Source organism: Lepus europaeus, unplaced genomic scaffold, assembly GCF_033115175.1.
Source record: "Lepus europaeus isolate LE1 unplaced genomic scaffold, mLepTim1.pri SCAFFOLD_3_1, whole genome shotgun sequence".
Lineage (NCBI taxonomy): Eukaryota > Metazoa > Chordata > Mammalia > Lagomorpha > Leporidae > Lepus > Lepus europaeus.
Window position 1 is genome coordinate 6240043 of NW_026909276.1, and position 22206 is coordinate 6262248.

The 22206-nt window shown below is 40.9% G+C and overlaps 2 pseudogenes; one reads left to right on the top strand and one right to left on the bottom strand.

The window, feature by feature from the left end:
- The first annotated feature begins 6871 nt into the window (after positions 1-6871).
- Positions 6872-8013, top strand: LOC133755316 (BRISC complex subunit Abraxas 2-like; annotated as a pseudogene).
- A 12533-nt stretch (positions 8014-20546) lies between these two features.
- On the bottom strand, positions 20547-21946 carry LOC133755054 (E3 ubiquitin-protein ligase TRIM13-like; annotated as a pseudogene).
- Positions 21947-22206: the final 260 nt, after the last annotated feature.

A 22206-nucleotide genomic window follows, 5' to 3' on the forward strand; every position in this document is an offset into this window, starting at 1 on the left:
TGCAGTGGGGAGACAGACACTTCTGCAGTGAGCTCAATCAGTGTTAGAGGTACGTGGAGAAGTTGAGCAGCATTAAGTGAGGGATAAATGAGAAGGTTGGATAGAAGAGCAAGAGGGAGTTATTCATTTGTGGTCACCATTTTATACTTAAAAATATTTTCTGGGATACATTAGAACATTTGGATAAATTCTTTTTTTCCTCTTTCAACATTTTGTTTATTTATTTTCAGTTTGTATTCAATGCTAATCAATTCCATAAAAAGATGAGTTACTATGAATCAAAGCACAATTACAAAACACATATATAATCCAAAATAGAAGGACAGTATTTAGATATGAAGCAAAGTCACGTTCATTCACACACACACAGTGGACTCAGATCTGGCCAACCTGGTTGTTCCCAGGCTGGTTTGTAAAGATGGTAAAATGTGACTGTGGAGAATAAGATTTCTGCCAAAGCACTCTTGGAGAAGACATTTTCTTCCTAGTACACAGCGTGTGGCTTCAGGGACTAAGTACAGTTTATGGCCCACTAACAAGAAGAGCATTGAGCCTTGTGGGAATGTTGGCTTCCCAAAGACATGCAGCTGCTTCCCTAGACATGCTTATCTAATATGTCTTCCTAAGCATGTTTCAGAGAAACCTTAGAGTTAGATGAGCACATGCATGAGCTGTACAATATATGGTTCTAATCCTTATCAATAAAGAAAACACACCGGTTTAGTCTGGCAGCACTTTTCAGAGGAACAGTTCCCATGTCCTGTCTCTCCTTTCACTTGCACACCCCAACATCTGGTGCCTGAACAAGGACCCTTGGCACAACATGCAAGGGGTGGCTTACCACACCTGGCAAGGGTACAGAAACATTGCTCATCTCTTCAAGATCCTGGTGAGTCATTAAGATGTGGAATTCCCTGTACCCGGTGCAGTGGAAACATAAAGCTGGGCTGCTTTATCTCCTTTAGAAAGAGGGACACTCTTTTTTTTTTTTTGGACAGGTAGAGTTATAGACTGTGTGTGTGTGTGTGTGTGTGTGTGTGAGAGAGAGAGAGAGAGAGAGAGAGAGAGAGAGAGAGAGAGAGAAATATCTTCCTTCCATTGGTTCACTCCTCAAATGGCCATCACGGTCGGTGCTGCACCAATCCATAGCCAGGAGCCAGGTGTTTCTTCTGGGCCTCCCATGCGGGTGCAGGGGCCCAAGCACTTGGGCCATCCTCCACTTCCCTCCTGGGCCACAGCAGAGAGCTGGACTGGAAGAGGAACAACTGGGACTAGAACCCGGTACTCATATGGGATATCAGCACCACAGGTGGAGGATTAGCCAAGTAAGCCACAGTGCTGGCCCCATGAGGGACACTCTTTACCAAAAAGTAATTGGATGCTTGCTATAAAAAAATTAATAGTTGCTATCCTTGGTACCCTGTTGAAGGCACTTTAAAAGTAACTGATTGTTGGTTGGCACTGTGGTGTAATGGGTAAAGCCACCACCTGCAGTGCTGGCATCCCATATGGGCACTGGTTGAAGTCCTGGTTGCTCCACTTCCTATTCAGCTCTCTGCTGTGATCTCTATGGCAGTAAGAAGATGGCCCAAGTCCTTGGGCCTCTGCACCCATGTGGGAGACCTGGAAGAAGTTCCTAGCCTCTGGCTTCAAATCAGCACAGCTCAGGCCATTGTGGCCAACTGAGGAGTGAACCAGTGGGTGGAAGACTTTTTTCTCTTTCTCTCACCTCTCCTTCTCTCTGTGTAACTCTGACTTTGAAATAAATAAATAAATCTAAAAAAAGTGAGAGAAAGTTGGTCAAAAATAATATCAGGAGCCTTGAGCTCCTATTCTGTTTTTGCACATGTGATATCTCTGCTGGGATGCCATTAGTAAGGTTACAATTCCCTTGGCCACTGTCCTCAGCCAGGAAGGTCAGTCAATGGGCTTGTCCCCACTGCCTCACAGAGACCTCTGCACTTTCAGCATCTACTGTTGTGGTGGTAATATCTGAGTCCCCTTCAGGTGTGTCAGCAGTGCTAGGTAGGCTTCAGCAAGGCAAGGAGCAAGGGGAATCACCAGGGTTAACTGTTTGCCCTGTAGCTTGATATGAAAATACAGCTCCCTGGCATGAACATCTTCCTTATAATGTTTACAGAGGGCTAAAAGAGGGCTTAATGGAGTACAAGATACAGAGTTCTTAGACAGTGGGCATACTGAAGGGAATTGGAGAAGGATGTGAGATGGTGCCATGGAACTGGAAAATTTTAATTAAAATCTTGGTTACTCCAGCCCAGTATACTGTTTGGGCTCAGGAATAGAAACTGGGCTTCTGTACAAGCCATAGATTAACTAAATAACAATGTCCCTACCAATTTTGAGCAGTTGCTAAGAGAGGGAGTGTATTCAGATCTTGGTCGACAAGTTGCTTATCCTTGAACGAAGGCTTATGTAAAAATTTCTAATATTAATTAAAAGCATGGAAAAAGATTCTTGATGTTAAAGACTATCCACTTTTTGTCTACAGTCCATCAGGGGCTGACTGAGGACTATATGTCCATTGTGGATAGGCTAGAAAAAGCTATTCGACATCAGGTAGATAATCAGGAAGTGGCAAAATATTACTAAAACAAATGGCTTATGAAAACGCAAATCAGGATTAAAAAATGTTTTAAAAGCTGTTGTCTCCAAAACCTGAAACTACGATGGCAGAAATGATTAAATTCCTTCAAACAGTACAGACTGAAACTTACAAAACTAATTTACTGGCTGCTGCCCTTAAACATCCTGATAAAATAAAATACTTTGGCTGTGGGAAGCAAGGTCATTTTATTATTTCTTTTTCTTTTATTTTTTAAAAAAGATTTATTTATTTACTTGAAAGGCAGAGTTACAGAGAGGCAGAGGCACAGAGAGAGAGAGGGCGAGAGGACTTCCATTGGCTGGTTCACTCCCTAGATGGCTGCAATGGCTACAGCTGTGCTGATCCAAATCCAGGAGCCAGGAGTTTTTTCTGAGTCTCTGAAGTGGGTGCAGGGGCCCAAGGAATTGGGCCATCCTCTACTGCTTTTCCAGGCCATAGCAGAGAGCTGGATTGGAAGTGAGGCAGCTGACACTTGAACCAGCACCCTTATGGGATGCTGGCACTCCAGGCAGCAGCTTTAACTGTTATGATACAGCACCAGCCCCATCAAAGTCATTTTAAAAGAAACTTTCTGTCATTGCCAAAATCAGTTACTCAACCTTCAAAAAAGTGTCCAGGGTCTGGAGCTGTGGAATAGAGATCAGCTCTCTGCTGATCATTTTAAGAGTAGTTAATTTTGTACTGATGGTCCTCTTCCCCACTTAATGCTGTATAATTGGTCAGACCTGGTTAATGCCACTCTTAGGAACATTGGTTATTATCCTCACCCTGACTTTTATGACCTTGTCTAAATATGAGCAGAGTCGGCAAACTTGGAAGCCTTCCATAGCCTTGGCAACTCATGACGAGAGCCTAGGGTGGTTACTGGTGCCATAAACTAGAGTATCAATTTGTTGGGTCAACAACAGGAGTCACTGTGCACTTGCTCCTCATGTGGGATCTCTGTCCTTAATGTGCTGTACATTGTGATTTAATGCTATAACTAGTACTCAAACAGTATGTTTCACTTTGTGTTTCTATGTGGGTGCAAACTGTTGAAATCTTTACTTAATATATACTAAAATGATCTTCTGTATATAAAGAGAATTGAAAATGAATCTTGATGTGAATGGAAGGGGAGAGGGAGAGGGAGAGGGGAGGGTTGCGGGTGGGAGGGAAGTTATGGGAGGGGGAAGCCATTGTAATCCATAAGCTGTACATTGGAAATTTATATTCATTAAATAAAAGTTTTTAAAAAAGAGTAATTTTGAAATTATTTCAAACTTACAGAAATACCATGAGTGAGTCCCATTCATTGAGAATGCCCAGTTATTATCCTTTTAGCACTTTTGCCCCTGATCCAAGATGTTTCTGCTAAGTATAGGGTGGTCCCATGATAAAAAGCATATGAACCCCAATTTAGGGAACCAAAATAAATTCTTAACTATAACCCAATCCACAGAACTATTACATTTTTTCCAACTATGTTAAAATATCTTTTCTCCCATTGTGAGTCAATGTTATTTTTCTAGAAATCTCCTTGACACTTTTCTAATATGAAAACTCTTAATAAGTATCAAGAGCAGAGATGACTCAAGCTGGGTCTATCCAGTGTTCCTTTCTGAGAAAATGTGCACCCTGTATTCTCATCAGAAGCTCCCTGGTCTGCTGCTGGGCTCTCCTCAGTCTTCCATCCATTCCATGATGCATGCTATCAACTTGGTATTTAGTGAATTTCTGCCAGATTGATTCACATGCAACCTTTTAAGGATTTATTTATTTATTTTGAACGCAGAATGACAATGAGAGAGGGAACTATATCTATATCTACATCTACATCTATATCTTTTAAAATGATTTATTTATTTATTTGAAAGTCAGTTACACAAAGCGAGAAAGAAAGGCAGAGAGAGAGAGAGAGAGAGAGAGAGAGAGAGAGAGAGAGAGACAGGTCTTCCATCTGCTGATTCACTCCTGAATTGGTTACAACAGTCAGAGCTGTATCAATCCAAAGCCAGAAGCCAGGAGTTTCTTCCAGGTCTCCCATGCAGGTGCAGAGGTCCAAGCACTTGGGCCATCTTCTGCTGTTTTCCCAGGCCATAACAGAGAGCTGGATCTCGATATCTCTCTCATCTCTATCTCTCTCATCTCTATCTCTATCTCTATCTCTATCTCTATCTCTATCTCTATCTCTATCATCTCTCTCTCTCTCTCTTTCTCTCTCTCTCTTTTCTATCTCTATATATCTATACTGGTTCATTTCCAAAAGAGTTACAAGCATAAGTTCTTTGTCAAGCTGAAGCTAGGATGAACGACTGTTTCCTGGTCTTCCAAATGGGTGGCAGGGCCCAAGGACTTGGACCATGTTCTGAAGCCTTCCCAGGTGCATTCACAATATGCCTGATCAAAAGCAGAGAAGCTGGGACTTGAAGCAGCACAACAGCACTCTCAGGTGGAATGCTGGTGTGGCAGGCAGTGGCAAAACTTGCTGCACTACAGCATTTGCATATACTGTGCTATATACAAATTTTTATTTCTTTTTGGAATGTGTGGACTTTTATTAAAAATATTCTAATATTATGACAGTATCCTATTTTCTATCAAATTTTCATCCAGTACCTTTGATATTCATTATTTTTAATTATCAGCACTTTATGAAATGCTGGTGTTTTAATTCCCAATATTGTTTCTTCATTTATATTTTGATCTAGCATCAAAGCTAAGGGCTCATTCTTCTGTCTTAGTTATTGTGTCGTTATGTACTATATCATTATGAGTTCATAGATTCTTATCTTGTTAAAGGTATTATAGTCTGAAATTATGTGTTCTGATGCTCAAGTTATTCCAGATCCTAGTGGAATCCTCTTCAACACACCAAATTAGGGTCCCAATATGTACAGTTGGTGTAAGTACCATCCTAGGATAAAATATTCACTAATTCTTATCTCCCTTCCCTGAACTGCATTCCCCTTAAAGCTGCCATTTCTTTCTTCAAATCTTGTTATTATTAATGAAGATTTACAATTCAACTGTATCCTTCAATGTTTTCTCTGGAGATGTTCTTTAGTACTTAATTAAAAGGCCATTTTACAAACCAAAATCTCATCAAGTCACACTCCTCTTTCAACTGTGTGGATGGTTTCCCACTGACCTTTGAAGAGGGACCATAGGACTTACTGTGGTCTTTAAAAAGACAATGCTATGGGTAGTACTCTATTAGGTCTTGTCTACCAGCTGTCTGCTCGCTATTCTCTTCTTACATGCTAGGACTCAGAAGGCTCCCAGTTGTACCACAAACTTTACAAATTTCCTCTCAACCCATCCAAAATTACTAAAAGTTACAAATGTGAGGCTAAACTGTTTTTTTTAATAAAAAAGATTTTATCATTTCATTTGAGAGGTAGAGTTACAGACACAGGGAGAAACAGAGAAAGATCTATCCACTGGTTTACTTCTAAATAGCCACAACAGATTGAGCTGGGTCAATCTGAAGCCAGGAGCTAGAAGCCTGGGGCTTCACTCTTCTCCCCCACATGGATACAGGAGCCCAGGCATTTGGGCCATCTTTGCCTGCTTTCCCAGACCAAAGCAGAGAGCTGTATTGGAAGAAGAACAGCTGGAACTTGAACTGGCACTACAGGCAGAGGCTTAGCCCACTATGCCACAGTGCTAGACCCTAAGTTTTTTTAAAATAAGATTTACAGTATTTTAAAGGCAGAGATAGAGAGAGAAGGTTGCAGGGAGAGATAGAGATCTTCCATCTGCTAGTTCATTCCCCAAATAGATGCAGTAACAGGGAGATGGGTCATAATGGAGCAGCTGGGACTCAATCCAGTGCTTACATGAGATGCTGTATTATAGGTAGTGGCTCCATGTGTCAGCTACTTCATTTCTTCTTTCAAAGGAGTTCTCATCTCTAAGTGATTCAGAAAGATGTACCAAAGGACCTTTGAGGTGGTTATGATAAATTATCTCTTTTAAACTTTAACTTCCACAGAGAACACACAGAGAATTCCACAGTTTATAACTAAATTATAAACCAACACAACCTCATTCCTTGAGAGTGGCCTAACTCAGAGGAAATGTGTAATGAATACTAATCTCTGGGTAAAAAGAAATGATCATGTCCATAAAGAAGATTGCAGTATAGCTCAGCTGAACAGACAAAGGATAACATGATACTGTTAGTCAATAGCAACACAAAAATGTAATAAGTGATTATTTAAGATGCCTGATATTAAAATAATGCACTCAGAGAATTTCATCATGACAGCCTCCATTTTGGACTACACCTTCAACACTATAAGTTTCTATATCACTAGCAGCAATGTGGGTCATGAAATATTGTTGCTGAGAGAGAGAAGACAAGAAGCAACTTTTAGCATCAGTGACTGGCACATTAGCAAGACAGAACTTCTGCAAGTAATTGAAATCCATAACTAACAGGTTTATTCAAAACTTCATTTTCTGTAACTGTGAAAGTGAAATTAAGAGAAGAGATTTGGGACAGAATTCTTAAAGATACGTGAAAGAAGGTTATTGAGTGGTACGTAACTTGGCAAACCCGCAGCAGTAGGTTTTATATAAAGAACAGATCACCCATAAACAGCTCACTCACACCATCAGAGTGCCCAATCTTGGTTTCCTTCTCTTCAGCTTCATCTTCACTATCAGTAATTTTATTCATGTTTTAGAATTTAGTTCAAATTGAAGGTATAATCAGAGGATATCACTACTCCTAATCTAGGTAACACTAGTGAGCAAAAATACAGTGGCTTCAATGGAAAAGGCTCCCACCTTTCAGTGTTATGCCAAACTTATTAAAGAACACGATACTGGCATTTTTACAATGATGAAGTAATAAAAGTCATTAGGGCAATTTATCAGGTTTATAATGCACATCAAGAAAAAGTGCTGGCAGGGTGTGCAGGTAAAGAGCACAGTGTGCAAATTGTTGGACATTGTCAGGCAGAAGTGAGAAAATTAAGACAAACTATGCTGGGTAAAAATACATAGGAACAAAAAGATTTCAGCAGGCAATGTTAAGCAGAGAAGCACCACATGGAAGTATGGAATCATTGTTTATTTGTTGGATGCCCTATTCTGGGTTCACAGCTGGGAGGTAGAAATACACTTGGAGACACAGAGGTCCTTGATCCTCTTCATGATGATTTTTACCCAACCAAGACAGTATTCTCAGTCATTCTCACATGGAAGCAAGTGTCTTTGTGCCTTGACCTCAGCTGTGGGCTCTTTCAGTTATGCTTCCTCCACTGCTGGACTTAAGTATCCTGCAAGTGGAGCAGATTTTCTTCCCCAGCAGAGCAGCTGGGGACAACAGTGGGGAATCAGATGTCAATGATTGTGAAAATGTAATTGACCCTACAGAGCCCTCTAGTGTTGAATAGTCACATTCAAAAGATTTTGACCCATGATATATCCCAATAAGGACCCCAGTAACACTCAGACCTCCCAGAGTTAATTAAACCAAAGATGCTCTCCAGTTAGCACACCTTCTCTTGCTTGTTATTGAGAGAGGCGCTTGCGGACTTAATCTAGGAGAGCTTCCTTGTCAAATGCTTTGACCCCCAACAGGAGAGTTCTTGCACACAGTAATCATAAGCCTCTCTCCCTGGTCCATGTCCTTGGATGCAATGTGGAAGAAAGGAAGGAAGGAAGGAAGGAAGGAAGGAAGGAAGGAAGGAAGGAAGGAAGGAGAAAGAAAAGAAAATTGCATTCTGGTGCAACTCATGGGTTTGCTGTAAATTTAGGTAAAGTGGGGGCCGGTGCTGTGCCCTAGTCATTAAGCCTCTGCCTGTGGCACTGGTATCCCATACAGGTGCCAGTTCATACCTCAGCTGCTCCACTTCCAATCCAGCTCTGTGCTAATGACCTGGGGAAGCAGTGGTAGACAGTGCAAGTACTTGGACCCCTGTACCCATGTGTGAAGAAGCTCCTGGCTTTAGATTGGCCCAGCTCTGACCATTGTGTCCATTTGGGGAGTGAACTAGCAAATGGAAGACCTCTCTCTTGGTCTCTCCCCTTGTCTGTCTATGCCTGCTTGTCAAATAAATAAGTAACTATTTTAAAAAAATTAGACAAAGTGAAATTTATCTGTGTAATTTCTGTTCTATAAAGTAAATCAGAAATTAGAGACTAAGCGTAATTGGTTTTCAAATTTCCTATACATCAAAAATTTACCTCTTGCAGTATCACGCAGTAAAATTTACTTTTTCAAAGAGGAACAAGTTTAACAAGAGCCTTCAAAGAGCTTTCTATGACAAGCCAAATTCACTGTTGCCAGAAAAAAATTTGTAAATTTTAGGAAGGCTGATTAGAGTAAATCAGATATGCCTTCTCCTAGCCACATGACTTTGTGAGATTAAGAAAGTGCTTTGTTTCAACTTTTTTCTACTGATGAATATTGTCACTTGAAATTTTTTTCTCTAAAATTAAATATTAATGACCAGTAATCAACCATCCAAATAAGTACATGATAATATACATTAATTATTTTTTATTCAGCACATCATAGTGACAAATGTAGAGTAGTAACACATTTATAGTCAGTTCTGGACTCTTTATTAAAAATAATTGTTTCTATGAGTCTGCTGTGTATCCCGCTTCCCATGTTGGATCTTTCTCTCCCTTTTTGATTCTATCAGTTAGTATACAATGGTAGTTTTTTCACTTTATGTTGCTATATGGGCAAACTGTTGAAATCTTTACCTAATATGTACTAAACTGATCTTCTGTATATAAAGAGAATTGAAAATGAATCTTTATGTGAATGGAAGGGGAAAGGGAGCGGGAAAGGGGAGGGTTGCGGGTGGGAGGGAAGTTATAGGAGGGGGGAAGCCATTGTAACCCATAAGCTGTACTTTGGAAATTTATATTCTTTAAATAAAAGTTTAAAAAAAAATGTTTCACAGTATCTTTACACTTTGTGTTTCTGCGTGGATGCAAACTGATGAAATCTTTACTAATTATATACAAAATTGATCTTCTGTATATAAAGATAATTGGAAATGAAAAAAAAAAACCTGGTGTTAAATTGGAAATGGCATAGAAAATTAATCAATTTTTAAAAAAATATTATGTAGGATCTCTGTCTTTAATGTGCTGTACACTGTTACTTAATGCTATAACTAGTACTCCAACCGTATTTTTTTCACTTTGTGTTGCTATATGGGGGCAAACTATTGAAATCTTTACTTAATATATACTAAAATGATCTTCTGTATATAAAGAGAATTGAAAATGAATCTTGATGTGAATGGAAGGGGAGAGGGAGCGGGAAAGGGGAGGGTTGTGGGTGGGAGGGGAGTTATGGGATGGGGGAAGCCATTGTAATCCATAAGCTGTACTTTGGAAATTTATATTCATTAAAAAAAGTTTAATAAATGAAAAAAAAATTGTTTCATTTTTTCTTGAATCTATTCTGCTTTCTTTGTTTCTATTTTTTAAAAAAGATTTATTTATTTACTTATCTGAAAGTCAGACTTACAGAGGAGGGAAATGGGGAGATAGGGAGAGAGAGAGAGAGAGAGAGAGAGAGAGAGAGAGAGAATCTTCCACCTGCTGGTTCACTCCCCAAATGACTACCATTGCTGGGATTGGGCCAGGCAAAAACCAGGAGCATTGAACTCCAACTGGTTCTTCCATATAGGTGGGAGGTGTCCAAGTACTTCAGCAATGTTCTGCTGCTTTCCTAGGCACATTAGTAGTGAACTGGATCAGAACTGAGACTTGAACCTGAGTTCATCTGGGATGCCAGCATTGTGAGCAGCTGCTTAATCTGCACCAAATGCTGGCCTCTCTTCTTGATTCTTAAAGGAAGGACACAGTAATGTCTACCTAAAGAGAGATATGTACCAGACTTGAGTTTTACTATGGACAGATGACAGACACTGTAGATGTAGCTGAGTTTATGTCCAAGGGATATGACTCATTTAAGTTTCTTTTTTTTTAAAAGATGTATTTTATTTACTTGAAAGACAGAGTTACAGAGAGAGGTAGAGCCAGAGCAAAAGAGAGAGAGAAAGAGAGTGAAGATGACTTTCTTTCCACTGGTTCTCTCCCCAGTAACTGCAATGGCCAGAGCTGATCTGATCTGAGCCAGGAGCCAGGAGCTTCTTCCAGGTGTCCCATATGAATGCAGGGGCCCAAGGACTTGGGCCATCTTCCACTGCTTTCCCAGGCCATAGCAGAGAGCTGGATCAGAAGAGGAGCAGCCAAGACTCGAACTGGTGCCCATAAGGGATGCCAGTGCTGCAGGCTAGGGCTTTAACCTGTTGCATCATAGCACTGCCCCCATTTAGATTCTTCTAACAAATCCTGGTGTTAGCTTGACTTGTAAATAGAGACAATTAATAACTTGCACAATAACCTTGGTAAATAACAGAGATATCTTTTGTTTATTTAGAAGGAGACTTTAAAAATTTTTTATTTCATAAATGTGAATTTACAAAGTGCAACTTTTGTATTGTTGTGGCTTCCCCCCCAACCTCCCTCCCTCCCATGGCCCTCCCCTCTCCCTCTCCCATCCCACCCTTTATCGAGTTTCATTTTCAATTACCTTCATATACTGAAGATCAACTTAGTATATATACTAAGCAAGGATTTCAACAGGCTGCATTCACACAACCGCACAAGGTATAGGGTGTTGTTCAACTAGTAGTGTTTTTAAGTTTCATAGTAAAACACATTAAGGACAGAGATCCTACGTGGGGAGCATGAACCCAGTGACTCCCGTTGTTGATTTAACAATTGGCACTCTTATTTATGACGTCATTAATCACCTGAGACTCTTGCTATGAGCTGTCTAGGCTATGAAAGTTCCTCGAGTTCACCGACTCTGAACTTGTTTAGTCAAGGCCGTGTCACAGTGGAGGTTCCTTCCTCCCTTCAGAGAAAGGCGCCTCTCTCCTTGATGGCCTGTTCCTTCTGCTGGGGTCTTGTTCACCAGGGTCTTTCATTTAGATTGTTTTTTGCCACTGTGTCATGGCTTTCCATGCCTGTGAGACTCTCATGGACCTTTTAGCCAGATCTGAATGTCCCAAGGGTTGATTCTGAGGCAGGAGTGCTGTTTTGGGCGTTTGCCATTCTATGAGTCTGCTGTGTGTCCTGCTTCCCCTGCAGGATCATTCTCTCCCTTTTAATTCTATCCTTCATTGTTTGCTTACACTGGTCTAGAAGGAGACTTTTTAAAGTAATTACATAAAGAATATAAGGAGGGAATAGCATTTTTTTTGGACAGGCAGAGTGGACAGTGAGAGAGAGAGAGACAGAGAGAAAGGTCTTCCTTTGCCATTGGTTCACCCTCCAATGGCTGCTGCGGCCGGTGCACTGTGCTGATCCAAAGCCAGGAGCCAGGTGCTTCTCCTGGTCTCCCATGGGGTGCAGGGCCCAAGTACTTGGGCCATCCTCCACTGCACTCCTGGGCCACAGCAGAGAGCTGGACAGGAAGAGGGGCAACCAGGACAGAATCCGGCACCCCGACCAGGACTAGAACCCTGTGTGCCAGTGCCACAGGCGGAGGACTAGCTTATCGAGCCATGGCACTGGAGGGGCTAGCATTTACACCACCATTTGTGAGAATGAAATCCTATATGGGTGCAAGTTCAAGTTCTGGCTGCTACACTTCTGATCCAGTTCCCTGATAACAGCCTGGGGAAACATCAGAGAACTGGCCAAGTGCTTGGGCTCCTTCATCCATGTGGGAGGTCTGGAAGAAGCTCCCGGCTTTGACCTAACCCAACCCCTGCCTTTTTAGCCATTTGGAGAGTGAACCAGCTGATGGAAAATCTGTCTTTCCCTCTTCTCTGTAACTTTGACTTTGTAATAAACAAATAAGTCTTTTATAAAAAGATTATAAATAAAAATAAACTCTTTAGAAATAGGTGATTTCAGGAGGTCATCAATGTGGCTGAGGAGGTCATGTCCTACCTGCAATGCTGGCATCCTTTATCAGCACCTTTTCAAGTCCTGGATGTTCTACATCCTATTCAGCTCACAGCCAATGGCCTGGGAGGCAGCTGAAATGACCCACATGATTGGGCTCTGCCATCCACATGGAAGGCCAGGATGAAGCTTCTTTCTCCTGGCTTTGGTTTTACCCAGCTCTGGACATTGCAGCCATCTGGGGAGCAAAGCAGCAGATGGAAAGTCTCTTCGACTCTGTTTCTCCATCCTTACAAATCTGCCTTTCAAATGAGTACAATATATCTTTAAAAAGAGAAAAAATAGGTGATTTTATCCAATGTTAAAATGAATTCTTCAAAGTTTCTTCAAAGGTACTTTATTATTCTGTATTGTAGGAAATAGTTGAAAATATTTATACCCTTTTTATAGAGATTTTTAAAATTTATTTGAAAGAATTATAGAGATAGCTATATATATATATATATATATATATATATAGAGAGAGAGAGAGAGAGAGAGAGAGAGAGAAAAGACCTTCCATTTGTTGGTTCATATCCCAAATGGCCACAATGGCCAGGGCTGGGCTGATCCAAATCCAGAAGCCAGGAGCTCCTTCTGGGTTGCCCACATAGGTGCAGGATCCCAAATACTTGGACCATCTGGGACTTGAACTGGTGGCCATATGGGATGCCAGCACCATAGTTGCTGGCTTTACCCACTATTTCCACAGTGCTGGCCCTCAATTATTTTAAAATGAATACAAAATAAGTTGCATATTCTACTTACAAATAGATTAATAATAAGTACATTTGTTTTGGGAACCTCTAATACTTTCAATCATTATACCAATTTAAAAATCTTAGTACATCAGCTTGAACAGATATGGAGATCCAGGTTGGGTAGATTTTTCTCTTCTGTGGAATTAACATACATATATTATATAATCCTAATGATTTTTAGTTCTTTAAGCTTTATATAAAAGCACTCAAAATTTCATGGTTATAAAATTAAATGATAATGTATATTGCCCACGGACCTTTTGAAATAACTTCTTATAAAATATAGGGCCTGGCACTGGCATAGCGAGTAAAGCCACCACCTGCAGTGCCAGCACCCCATATGGGCACTGATTTGAGACGCAGCTGCTCCACTTCTGATCCAGTTCTCTGCTATGGCCTGGGAAAGCAGTGAAAGATGGTCCAAGTCCTTGGGCCACTGCACCCACATGGGAGACCTGGAAGAAGCTCCTGGCTCCTGGGTTCAGATTGGCACAGCTCTGGTTCATTGTGGCCAATTGGGGAGTGAACCAGTGGATGGAAGACCTCTCTCTCTCTTTTTCTCCTCTTTCAGTATAAATGTGACTTTCAAATAAATGTCTTTTTTAAAAAGAAATATTATATACAATTAGTATGCATACAGGCCACAATCTAATACCCCTGAATAGCAGCAAGTTACAGCAAAATACAGAGTGAAGGAGTCTGGAGAAATCAACTTAGCTTTATTTGATATTTCAGGTGAAACTCAGTCCTGTATTAATAATCATTATGAGCTACAACTTCTTGCATGTCATGTTAGTGTGTGAGATTTTGTAAACTAGTTATGCCCAATAAAAACTGTTAGTAGTTAAATATACAGTCTAGATAAATGGTGAGCATGCATCCCAATAAGGAGTAAGATTAACTCAATCTTAGAACCATGAAGTTCCCAAAAGAAAAACAATAAAATAAATCAAGAGGCTGGCACTGTGGTGTAGTAAATAAAGCTGCTGCCTGCAGTGCTGGCATCCCATATGGGCACTGGTTCAAGTCCCAGCTGCTCCACTTCCAATCCAGCTCTCTGCTATGGCCTGAGAAAGCAGTAGAAGATGGCCCAAGTCCTTGGGCCCCTGCACTTGTGAGGAAGACCTGAAGAAGCTTCTGGTCCCTGGGTTTGGATTGGCACAGCTCCAGCCATTGCGGCCAATTGGGGAGTGAACCAGCAGATGAAAGACCTCTCTCTCTCTGCCTCTCCTTCTCTCCTGTGTAACTCTGACTTTCAAATGGATGGATAAATCTAAAAAAAAAACACAGACTAGCTGAATGTATTAAAACACAAGATCCATTTTTTTACTGCCTGTAATAAACACATCTCTGCTACAAAGACACATACAGACTTCGAAAGTTAAAGGATGGAAAATGATATTCCATGATAACAAAAAGTAAAAAAGAGAAATATTAGCCATGATAATATCATGCAAAACAGACTTTAAAGTAAAAACTATTAAACAAGACAAAGAAAAGGAATTTTGTATTACTGAAGGGATCAATCCAACAGAAAGATGTAACTATGGTAAATGTATATGTACCCAATGCCAGGTGCATGATTGCTTTTCATTTTTTTTAAAGATTCATTTATTTATTTGAAAAGCAGAGCTACAGAGAGAGAGAGAGAGAGAGAGAGAGAGGTCTTTCATTTGCTGGTTCACTCTTCAAATAGCCAGTGGCCAGAGCTGAGCCAATCAGAAGCCAGCAGGCAGGAGCTTCTTCTGGGTCTCCCACATGGATGCAGGGGCCCAAGGACTATGACCACCTTCTACTGCTTTCCCAGGCCACAGCAGAGAGCTGGATCAGAAGTGGAACAGTGAGGTCTCAAACCAGTGCCCATATGGAATGCTTAACCTGCTTTACCACAGTTCCAGCCCCAGTGCCTGCTTATTTAAAACAAAGGTTAATGGATCTTATCAGAAACATTGACTTCAATTCAATGGTAATGGCTGACAGCAATATCACAGTTTCATCAATACACAGGACAACTAGACAAAGAAAAATCAAAGAAGACAACTAATCTACACTATGGACCAAAATGACAGAATTGACATATACAGAACATTTCATCCCATAGTTGCAGAATACACATTCTTATCACCAGTGCATGGAACTCCTTCTAGGACAGATCATATGTTAGGCCATAAAGCAAATCTCAGCAAATAAAAAGAAAATGAAATCATACCACATATCTTTTCTGACCACAATGGAATGAATCTGAAAATTAAGAACATAAGAAACTCTGGAAAGCATGCAAGCATATGGAGTCTGAACAGCCTGCTCCTGAATGAACAGTGGGTCATAGAAGAAATCAAAAAGTAAATAAAAATTACAGGAAAGAAATGAAAATGACAAAATACATACCAAAACTTATGATATACAGCAAAAGCAATTCTGAGAGTTAAGTTTATAGCAGTTAGTGCTTACCTCAAAATTGGAAAAGGATTAAACAAATGATCTAACAATCCATTCAAAACCTAGAAAAACAATAAACCAAATCACAAATTAGTATGAGGAAAAAATTCTTAAAATTAAAGAAGAAATAAAATTGAAACAAAAAAGAAACGAAAGATCAGTGAAATGAAGAGCAATTATTTTTGAAAAAATTAAAATTGATACACCACAGGACTAACTAATTAAAATAAAACAGTGGAGATGACACATATTAATAAATTCAGAAATAAAAAAGGAAATGTCAGATACCACAGAAATAAAATTCATCAGAAATTATGAAAAAAGCTATATGCCAACAAATAGGGAAATTTAGAAGAAATGGATTCCTAGATAAGCACAAACTACCAAACATTGATGCATGAAGGCACTGAAAACCTAAACAAAACAATAACGAAGATGGAGACTGAATAAGAAATAAAGACCCTCCCCACATAGAAAAAGCCCAGGACTGGATGGTTATATACTGAGCTCTGCCAAACTTTTACAGAAAAACTAATTCCAATTCCTCTCAATCTATTTCAAACAACTGAGATGGAGGAAATTCTCCCATACTGCTTCTATGACTTAATTCGAAAACCAGAAAAACATACAACAAAAAGAATTATAAACCAGTATCACAGATGAACAAAATATGATTGTTCACTTGGACCAAGTGGTATCTCTGGTATGCAGGAATGGTTCAACATATGCAAATTAACAAATGTGACACATCACAATAACAAATAGAAGAATGAAAACTGTTTATTTATTCATAGTGAGAGAGTGTTGTATTTTATCAAATGGTTCCTGCATCTATTGAGATAACCATACCTTTTTTTTAGTTATTCTTTTTTTTAAGCTTTATTTTATTTATTTGAAAGACAAAGTTAGAGAGAGGTAGAAACAGAGAGATCTTCCATCTGATGGATCACTCCCCAGATGGCTGCAATGGCCAAAGCTGCACCAATCTGTGGCGCAGCAGGTTACAGATCTGACTTGAAGTGCTGGCATCCCATATGAGTGCCAGTTCAAGTCCTAGCTGCTCCACTTCTGAAGCAGCTCTTGGCTATGTCCTGGGATAGCAGTAGAAGATGGCACAAGTCCTTGGGTCCCTGCACCCATGTGGGAGACCCAGAAGAAGCTCCAAGCTCTTGGCCAGGAAATGCAAATAAAAACCACAATGAGGTTACACCTTACCAGAGTTAGAATGGCTCTCATACAAAAAAATTATGAAGCAATAAATGCAGGTGAGGATGTAGGGGGAAAAGTTCCTTAGTACACTTTTGGTGGGAATGTAAACTATTGCAACCGTTACTAGAGGCAGTATAGAGATTTCTTTTAGAAATATGCATTACGGCTGGCGCCGTGGCTTAACAGGCTAATCCTCCACCTTGCAGCGCTGGCACACCAGGTTCTAGTCCCGGTCGGGGTGCCGGATTCTATGCCGGTTGCCCCTCTTCCAGGCCAGCTCTCTGCTATGGCCCGGGAAGGCAGTGGAGGATGGCCCAAGTGCTTGGGCCCTGCACCTGCATGGGAGACAAGGAGAAGCACCTGGCTCCTGGCTTTGGATCAGTGAGATGCACCGACCGCAGTGGCCATTGGAGGGTGAACCAACGGCAAAAAGGAAGACCTTTCTCTCTGTCTCTCTCTCTCACTATTCACTCTGCCTGTCAAAATAAATAAATAAATAAATAAAATAAAAATATGCATTATGATGTATATGGTAATTCACTTTATAAAACCATTTTATAATGTATATAAATTTCAAGACAATGTGTTCAATGGCCATTCAAGGAATTCATGTAAAATGCATTGAGAGATTATTTTGATTCAGAAACACTTATATCCATATAGATTTTTATAATAGACATTTTCAATGAGTTTTTAAAAATCACCCAGATTCATGAATTTCAAATTTTAATGCACCAAAATAAACTTACCTTTGAATCCCATTCCCATCTTATTTTTTAAAATGCACATTGTTGGGGCCAGCGCTGTGGCTCACTTGGCTAATCCTCTGCCTGTGGTGCCAGCATCCCATATGGGCACCGGGTTCTAGTCTTGGTTGCTCCTCTTCCAGTCCAGCTCTCTGCTGTGGCCCAGGAGGGGAGTGGAAGATGGCCCAAGTGCTTGGGCCCTGCACCTACATGGGAGACTGGGAAGAGCACCTGGCTCCTGGCTTCGGGCTGATGCAGCACCGGCCGTAGCAAACATTTGGGTAGTGAACCAACAGAAGGAAGACCTTTCTCTCTGTCTCTCTCTCTCACTGTCTATAACTCTGTCAAATAAATAAAAACACATTGTTCATAATAAATGAATGTATGATGTATATATTTTATTTTTAATTGAAATCTATTTTTCTAATAAATAAGAATTTTAAGGATGGAGATCTTTGTCTCTGGTGGTTTTAAGAGATCACTTCTCTTGTTGACACTGGACTGTAGGATCCAATGTGTAGACTAATCCTGTTGGGTGCTCCAACAATGATTTATATATTCTTTTCTGATAGAGATTTGAATTTTCCCCCTATTGTTTTCCTGCTTATTTGTTAATGGGTTACTATTTTAAGAAACACTGAGAGGAACATTATGTGCCCATTATGTCTTTGTGGTCTATTCCTTTTATTTCCTTAGAATAAATTCCTAGAAATGAAATTACCGGGTAAAAGAACATAATCATTCTATTATTTCATCAGACAAGATACTCTATTCTTGGGAGTCATGGTGCTTGGGCTGTGACATTTTAGAAAAGTGAAATAGAAGTTCTTGTTAAGGAAGTATTTTTTTTTTTTTTTTATTTTTGACAGGCAGAGTGGACAGTGAGAGAGAGACAGAGAGAAAGGTCTTCCTTTTTGCCGTTGGTTCACCCTCCAATGGCCGCCGCGGTAGCGCGCTGCGGCCGGCGCACCGCGCTGATCCGATGGCAGGAGCCAGGTGCTTCTCCTGGTCTCCCATGGGGTGCAGGGCCCAAGCACTTGGGCCATCCTCCACTGCACTCCCTGGCCACAGCAGAGAGCTGGCCTGGAAGAGGGGCAACCGGGACAGGATCGGTGCCCCGACCGGGACTAGAACCCGGTGTGCCGGCGCCGCAAGGCGGAGGATTAGCCTACTGAGCCGCGGCGCCGGCCTTGTTAAGGAAGTATTGATCCTGCCTTCCTGTTTTTTGATTAGGAACCATAGTTTGGGAATTATTAATACATCCAGCTGATGAGGAAAACTTTTCCCTTCAGTAGAATATTACTACAACAATGTAAAAGTCAAGGTAGGATTATAAAAGAAGGAAAATTAAATGAAATATTAAAAAAAAAGATAAAGAAGACATTTTACAAAGGTATAACAACTATGGACTAAAAGAGTGTCCTAAAATACCTTCATGCAGTTCAGCAACTAAGTCATTTCTGGAATGAACAATGTGGATAATTAGGTTAGGATAGTGCTTCTGTTAGGACTCAGGTCAAAGTCACAAGGTATGTAGTAATAATTTATGCATTTTATGAGGAAAAATCGACTCTGAAACAGGGACTGTTTAAAAATCACATATTGAGGCCGGCACCGCGGCTCACTAGGCTAATCCTCCGCCTTGCGGCGCCGGCACACCGGGTTCTAGTCCCAGTCGGGGCACCGATCCTGTCCCGGTTGCCCCTCTTCCAGGCCAGCTCTCTGCGGTGGCCCAGGAGTGCAGTGGAGGATGGCCCAAGTGCTTGGGCCCTGCACCCCATGGGAGACCAGGAGAAGCACCTGGCTCCTGCCATCGGATCAGCGCGGTGCGCAGGCCACAGCGCGCCTACCGCGGCGGCCATTGGAGGGTGAACCAACGGCAAAGGAAGACCTTTCTCTCTGTCTCTCTCTCACTGTCCACTCTGCCTGTAAAAAAAAAAATCACATATTGAGATTTAGCCAACATATTCAAGATGAGCAGATTTGGATGGAATGAAAACTTCAATGGTAACAAAACTGAAAGTCATAATCCTGGGGATGCCACTTAGTTTTACAAATGTAAAGAGAAGAATCATTATTTCAAGGTACAACACACATTGATAGGCTAAAATGAGAAACTATAAGCAATTAAAATACCAAAATGTTCCATACTGAATCACAAAAAATGGATTTTCAGATTAATCCAACTTGTAATGTCTCATAGAATTTAGGAAGTTGTTCTGGTTCTGTAGACTCTTCAATTGCTCTTCACACAGAATATTTTCTTCTTAGAAATCATGTCTTCTGAATGGCTCTGTAGTCAGCATGAAAAGGTAGGAAATGGCTTTTCAGAGTGGCTGGGCAAACATGTGTCCGAAGTGATTCATTGTATCACTTTATAATATCTCTAGATTTACACATGGAACTTCAGGATTTCATTTTTTAGTTCATTCTCAAGTCTATGGACTTCAGTTCCTAAGGCATCAATGATATTTTTTCTAAGTTTAAGTGCAAAGGTCTCTAGTTCTAGTGTTTCACATCTTCAATTTCGTATATCACTTAGTCAAAAATCTTGTCCTTCCAAATAAAGTCTTGTAACAACTCATCCATCAAAATGTACCTGTGCATTAAATCTAATTTATCTAACCTGATATCTGTGGCTTTGATGTCATGAACTGCCCTTACAGATCGATCTTTCTCCAGGAGTTCAGTAAGCCATTGTACTTGTTCTGGCTGTCAGGATTGCCATAGAGGCCTTCTGTGTTAGTGTGGATAAGGATTGGTGAGACCACAGCTAATAAGGTGCACACACCCAAAGAACATAGGCTGACAGAGTGAATTGCCTGCATATTCATCAAATAAAGATCACTTTAGGGATGCAGTGGGACTGAAGAAAATGAGAAAGTCAAGCAGAAGGACTACTGCAAATAACTGATGAAAGTGCCAGGGAATCTTGCTAATGAATGTGACAGTGCCCTGAGGCAAAGAAAGTATCCACATCTACTAATTTGATGTTCTCATGGTCAATGTTCTTCATCAAAGGGCTTCTGGGAAAATTAAGAGGCAGGTAAAGGGATTTCCTTGATGACTTTCATTTTCTCCCAGAACTCCTACATCTATTGCAGAAATATCATGGGTTCTGACAAGTCTTTGAAAGCCTCAGCAATGTTAAAGACCAATCATTTTTCCTGTAATGTGGTGGTGAGTTGGTTAACCTCTGGGTCATAAGCTTGCAGAACTGCAAATTTCATGATCTCAAAGTCAGATTGGATTTCATTATCCTTTTGATCCAATGTGTGTTTCAACTTCTCAAAAAATTTCTTAATTTCTTCTTTTTTTAAATTTTTTTATTTTTATTTTATTTATTTTTTTTATTTTTGACAGGCAGAGTGGACAGTGAGAGAGAGACAGAGAGAAAGGTCTTCCTTTTGCCGTTGGTTCACCCTCCAATGGCCGCCGCGGTAGCGCGCTGCGGCTGGCACACTGCGCTGATCCGATGGCAGGAGCCAGGTGCTTCTCCTGGTCTCCCATGGGGTGCAGGGCCCAAGCACTTGGGCCATCCTCCACTGCACTCCCTGGCCACAGCAGAGAGCTGGCCTGGAAGAGGGGCAACCGGGACAGGATCGGTGCCCCGACCGGGACTAGAACCCGGTGTGCTGGCGCCGCAAGGCGGAGGATTAGCCTAGTGAGCCGCGGCGCCGGCCAATTTCATCTTTTTTTTAAATTTCATCTTAATCTTTAGTCAGTAACTGTGAGTATTTTCTCTTGCTAGCTTCCAAGGTATCCAAGTGAGGAAGAGCATCTCACCTACACATTGTCTCAAAGCTCTGGAAGAGGAAATCAAAGGCATTCCTTTCCTGAGCATAGGCATCTTCAATAGATCAGAAGACATACTTGGTGAGGTCACCAGGAATAGCACAGATCCCACAAATCAGCTGCATATCAGTCAGGCAGAAAACAATGAGGGACTTCCCCAAGAGTCCTTTGTACACTGGCATCTTGGGAGAAATCTTGATCTTGTTATACTTTTCCACAATACCCATCAGGGAATAATTAACCTGCAGCCTGCTAACTCCAGTAGCTGACATTTTCTTACGGCAGGAGGGACACTTGAATGATGATAGTCTCCACAATAAATTCTGCACAGTCCCCTCTATGAGACCTGTCAGGTGCTTTTTGCAGAAGTTATGTGAGCAAGGCAAAACTTGAGGATCATCAAACAGATTGCAACAAATTGGGCACATGAGATCTTCAAGCAGCTGCATCACATTAAGGGAGTCTTCTGTAAGTCAGAGGGCACCAAAGACAATGGTGTTTCTATGGAAGAAATGCTAGCTTCTGGTTGAGTAAGAAGTACGAGCAGTTAGTCAGCAGCTCCATCCAGCTCTACCAGAAGGAGTGCCTCTGGCATCATGAGGGATATGCCACACCCCCTCCAGCCATGGGGGCCATGTGATATGTGCCAGTATTGGCTGCAAGATGGCCACACATTACTGCTTTATCATTTTTCAAAAGGGAACATTCC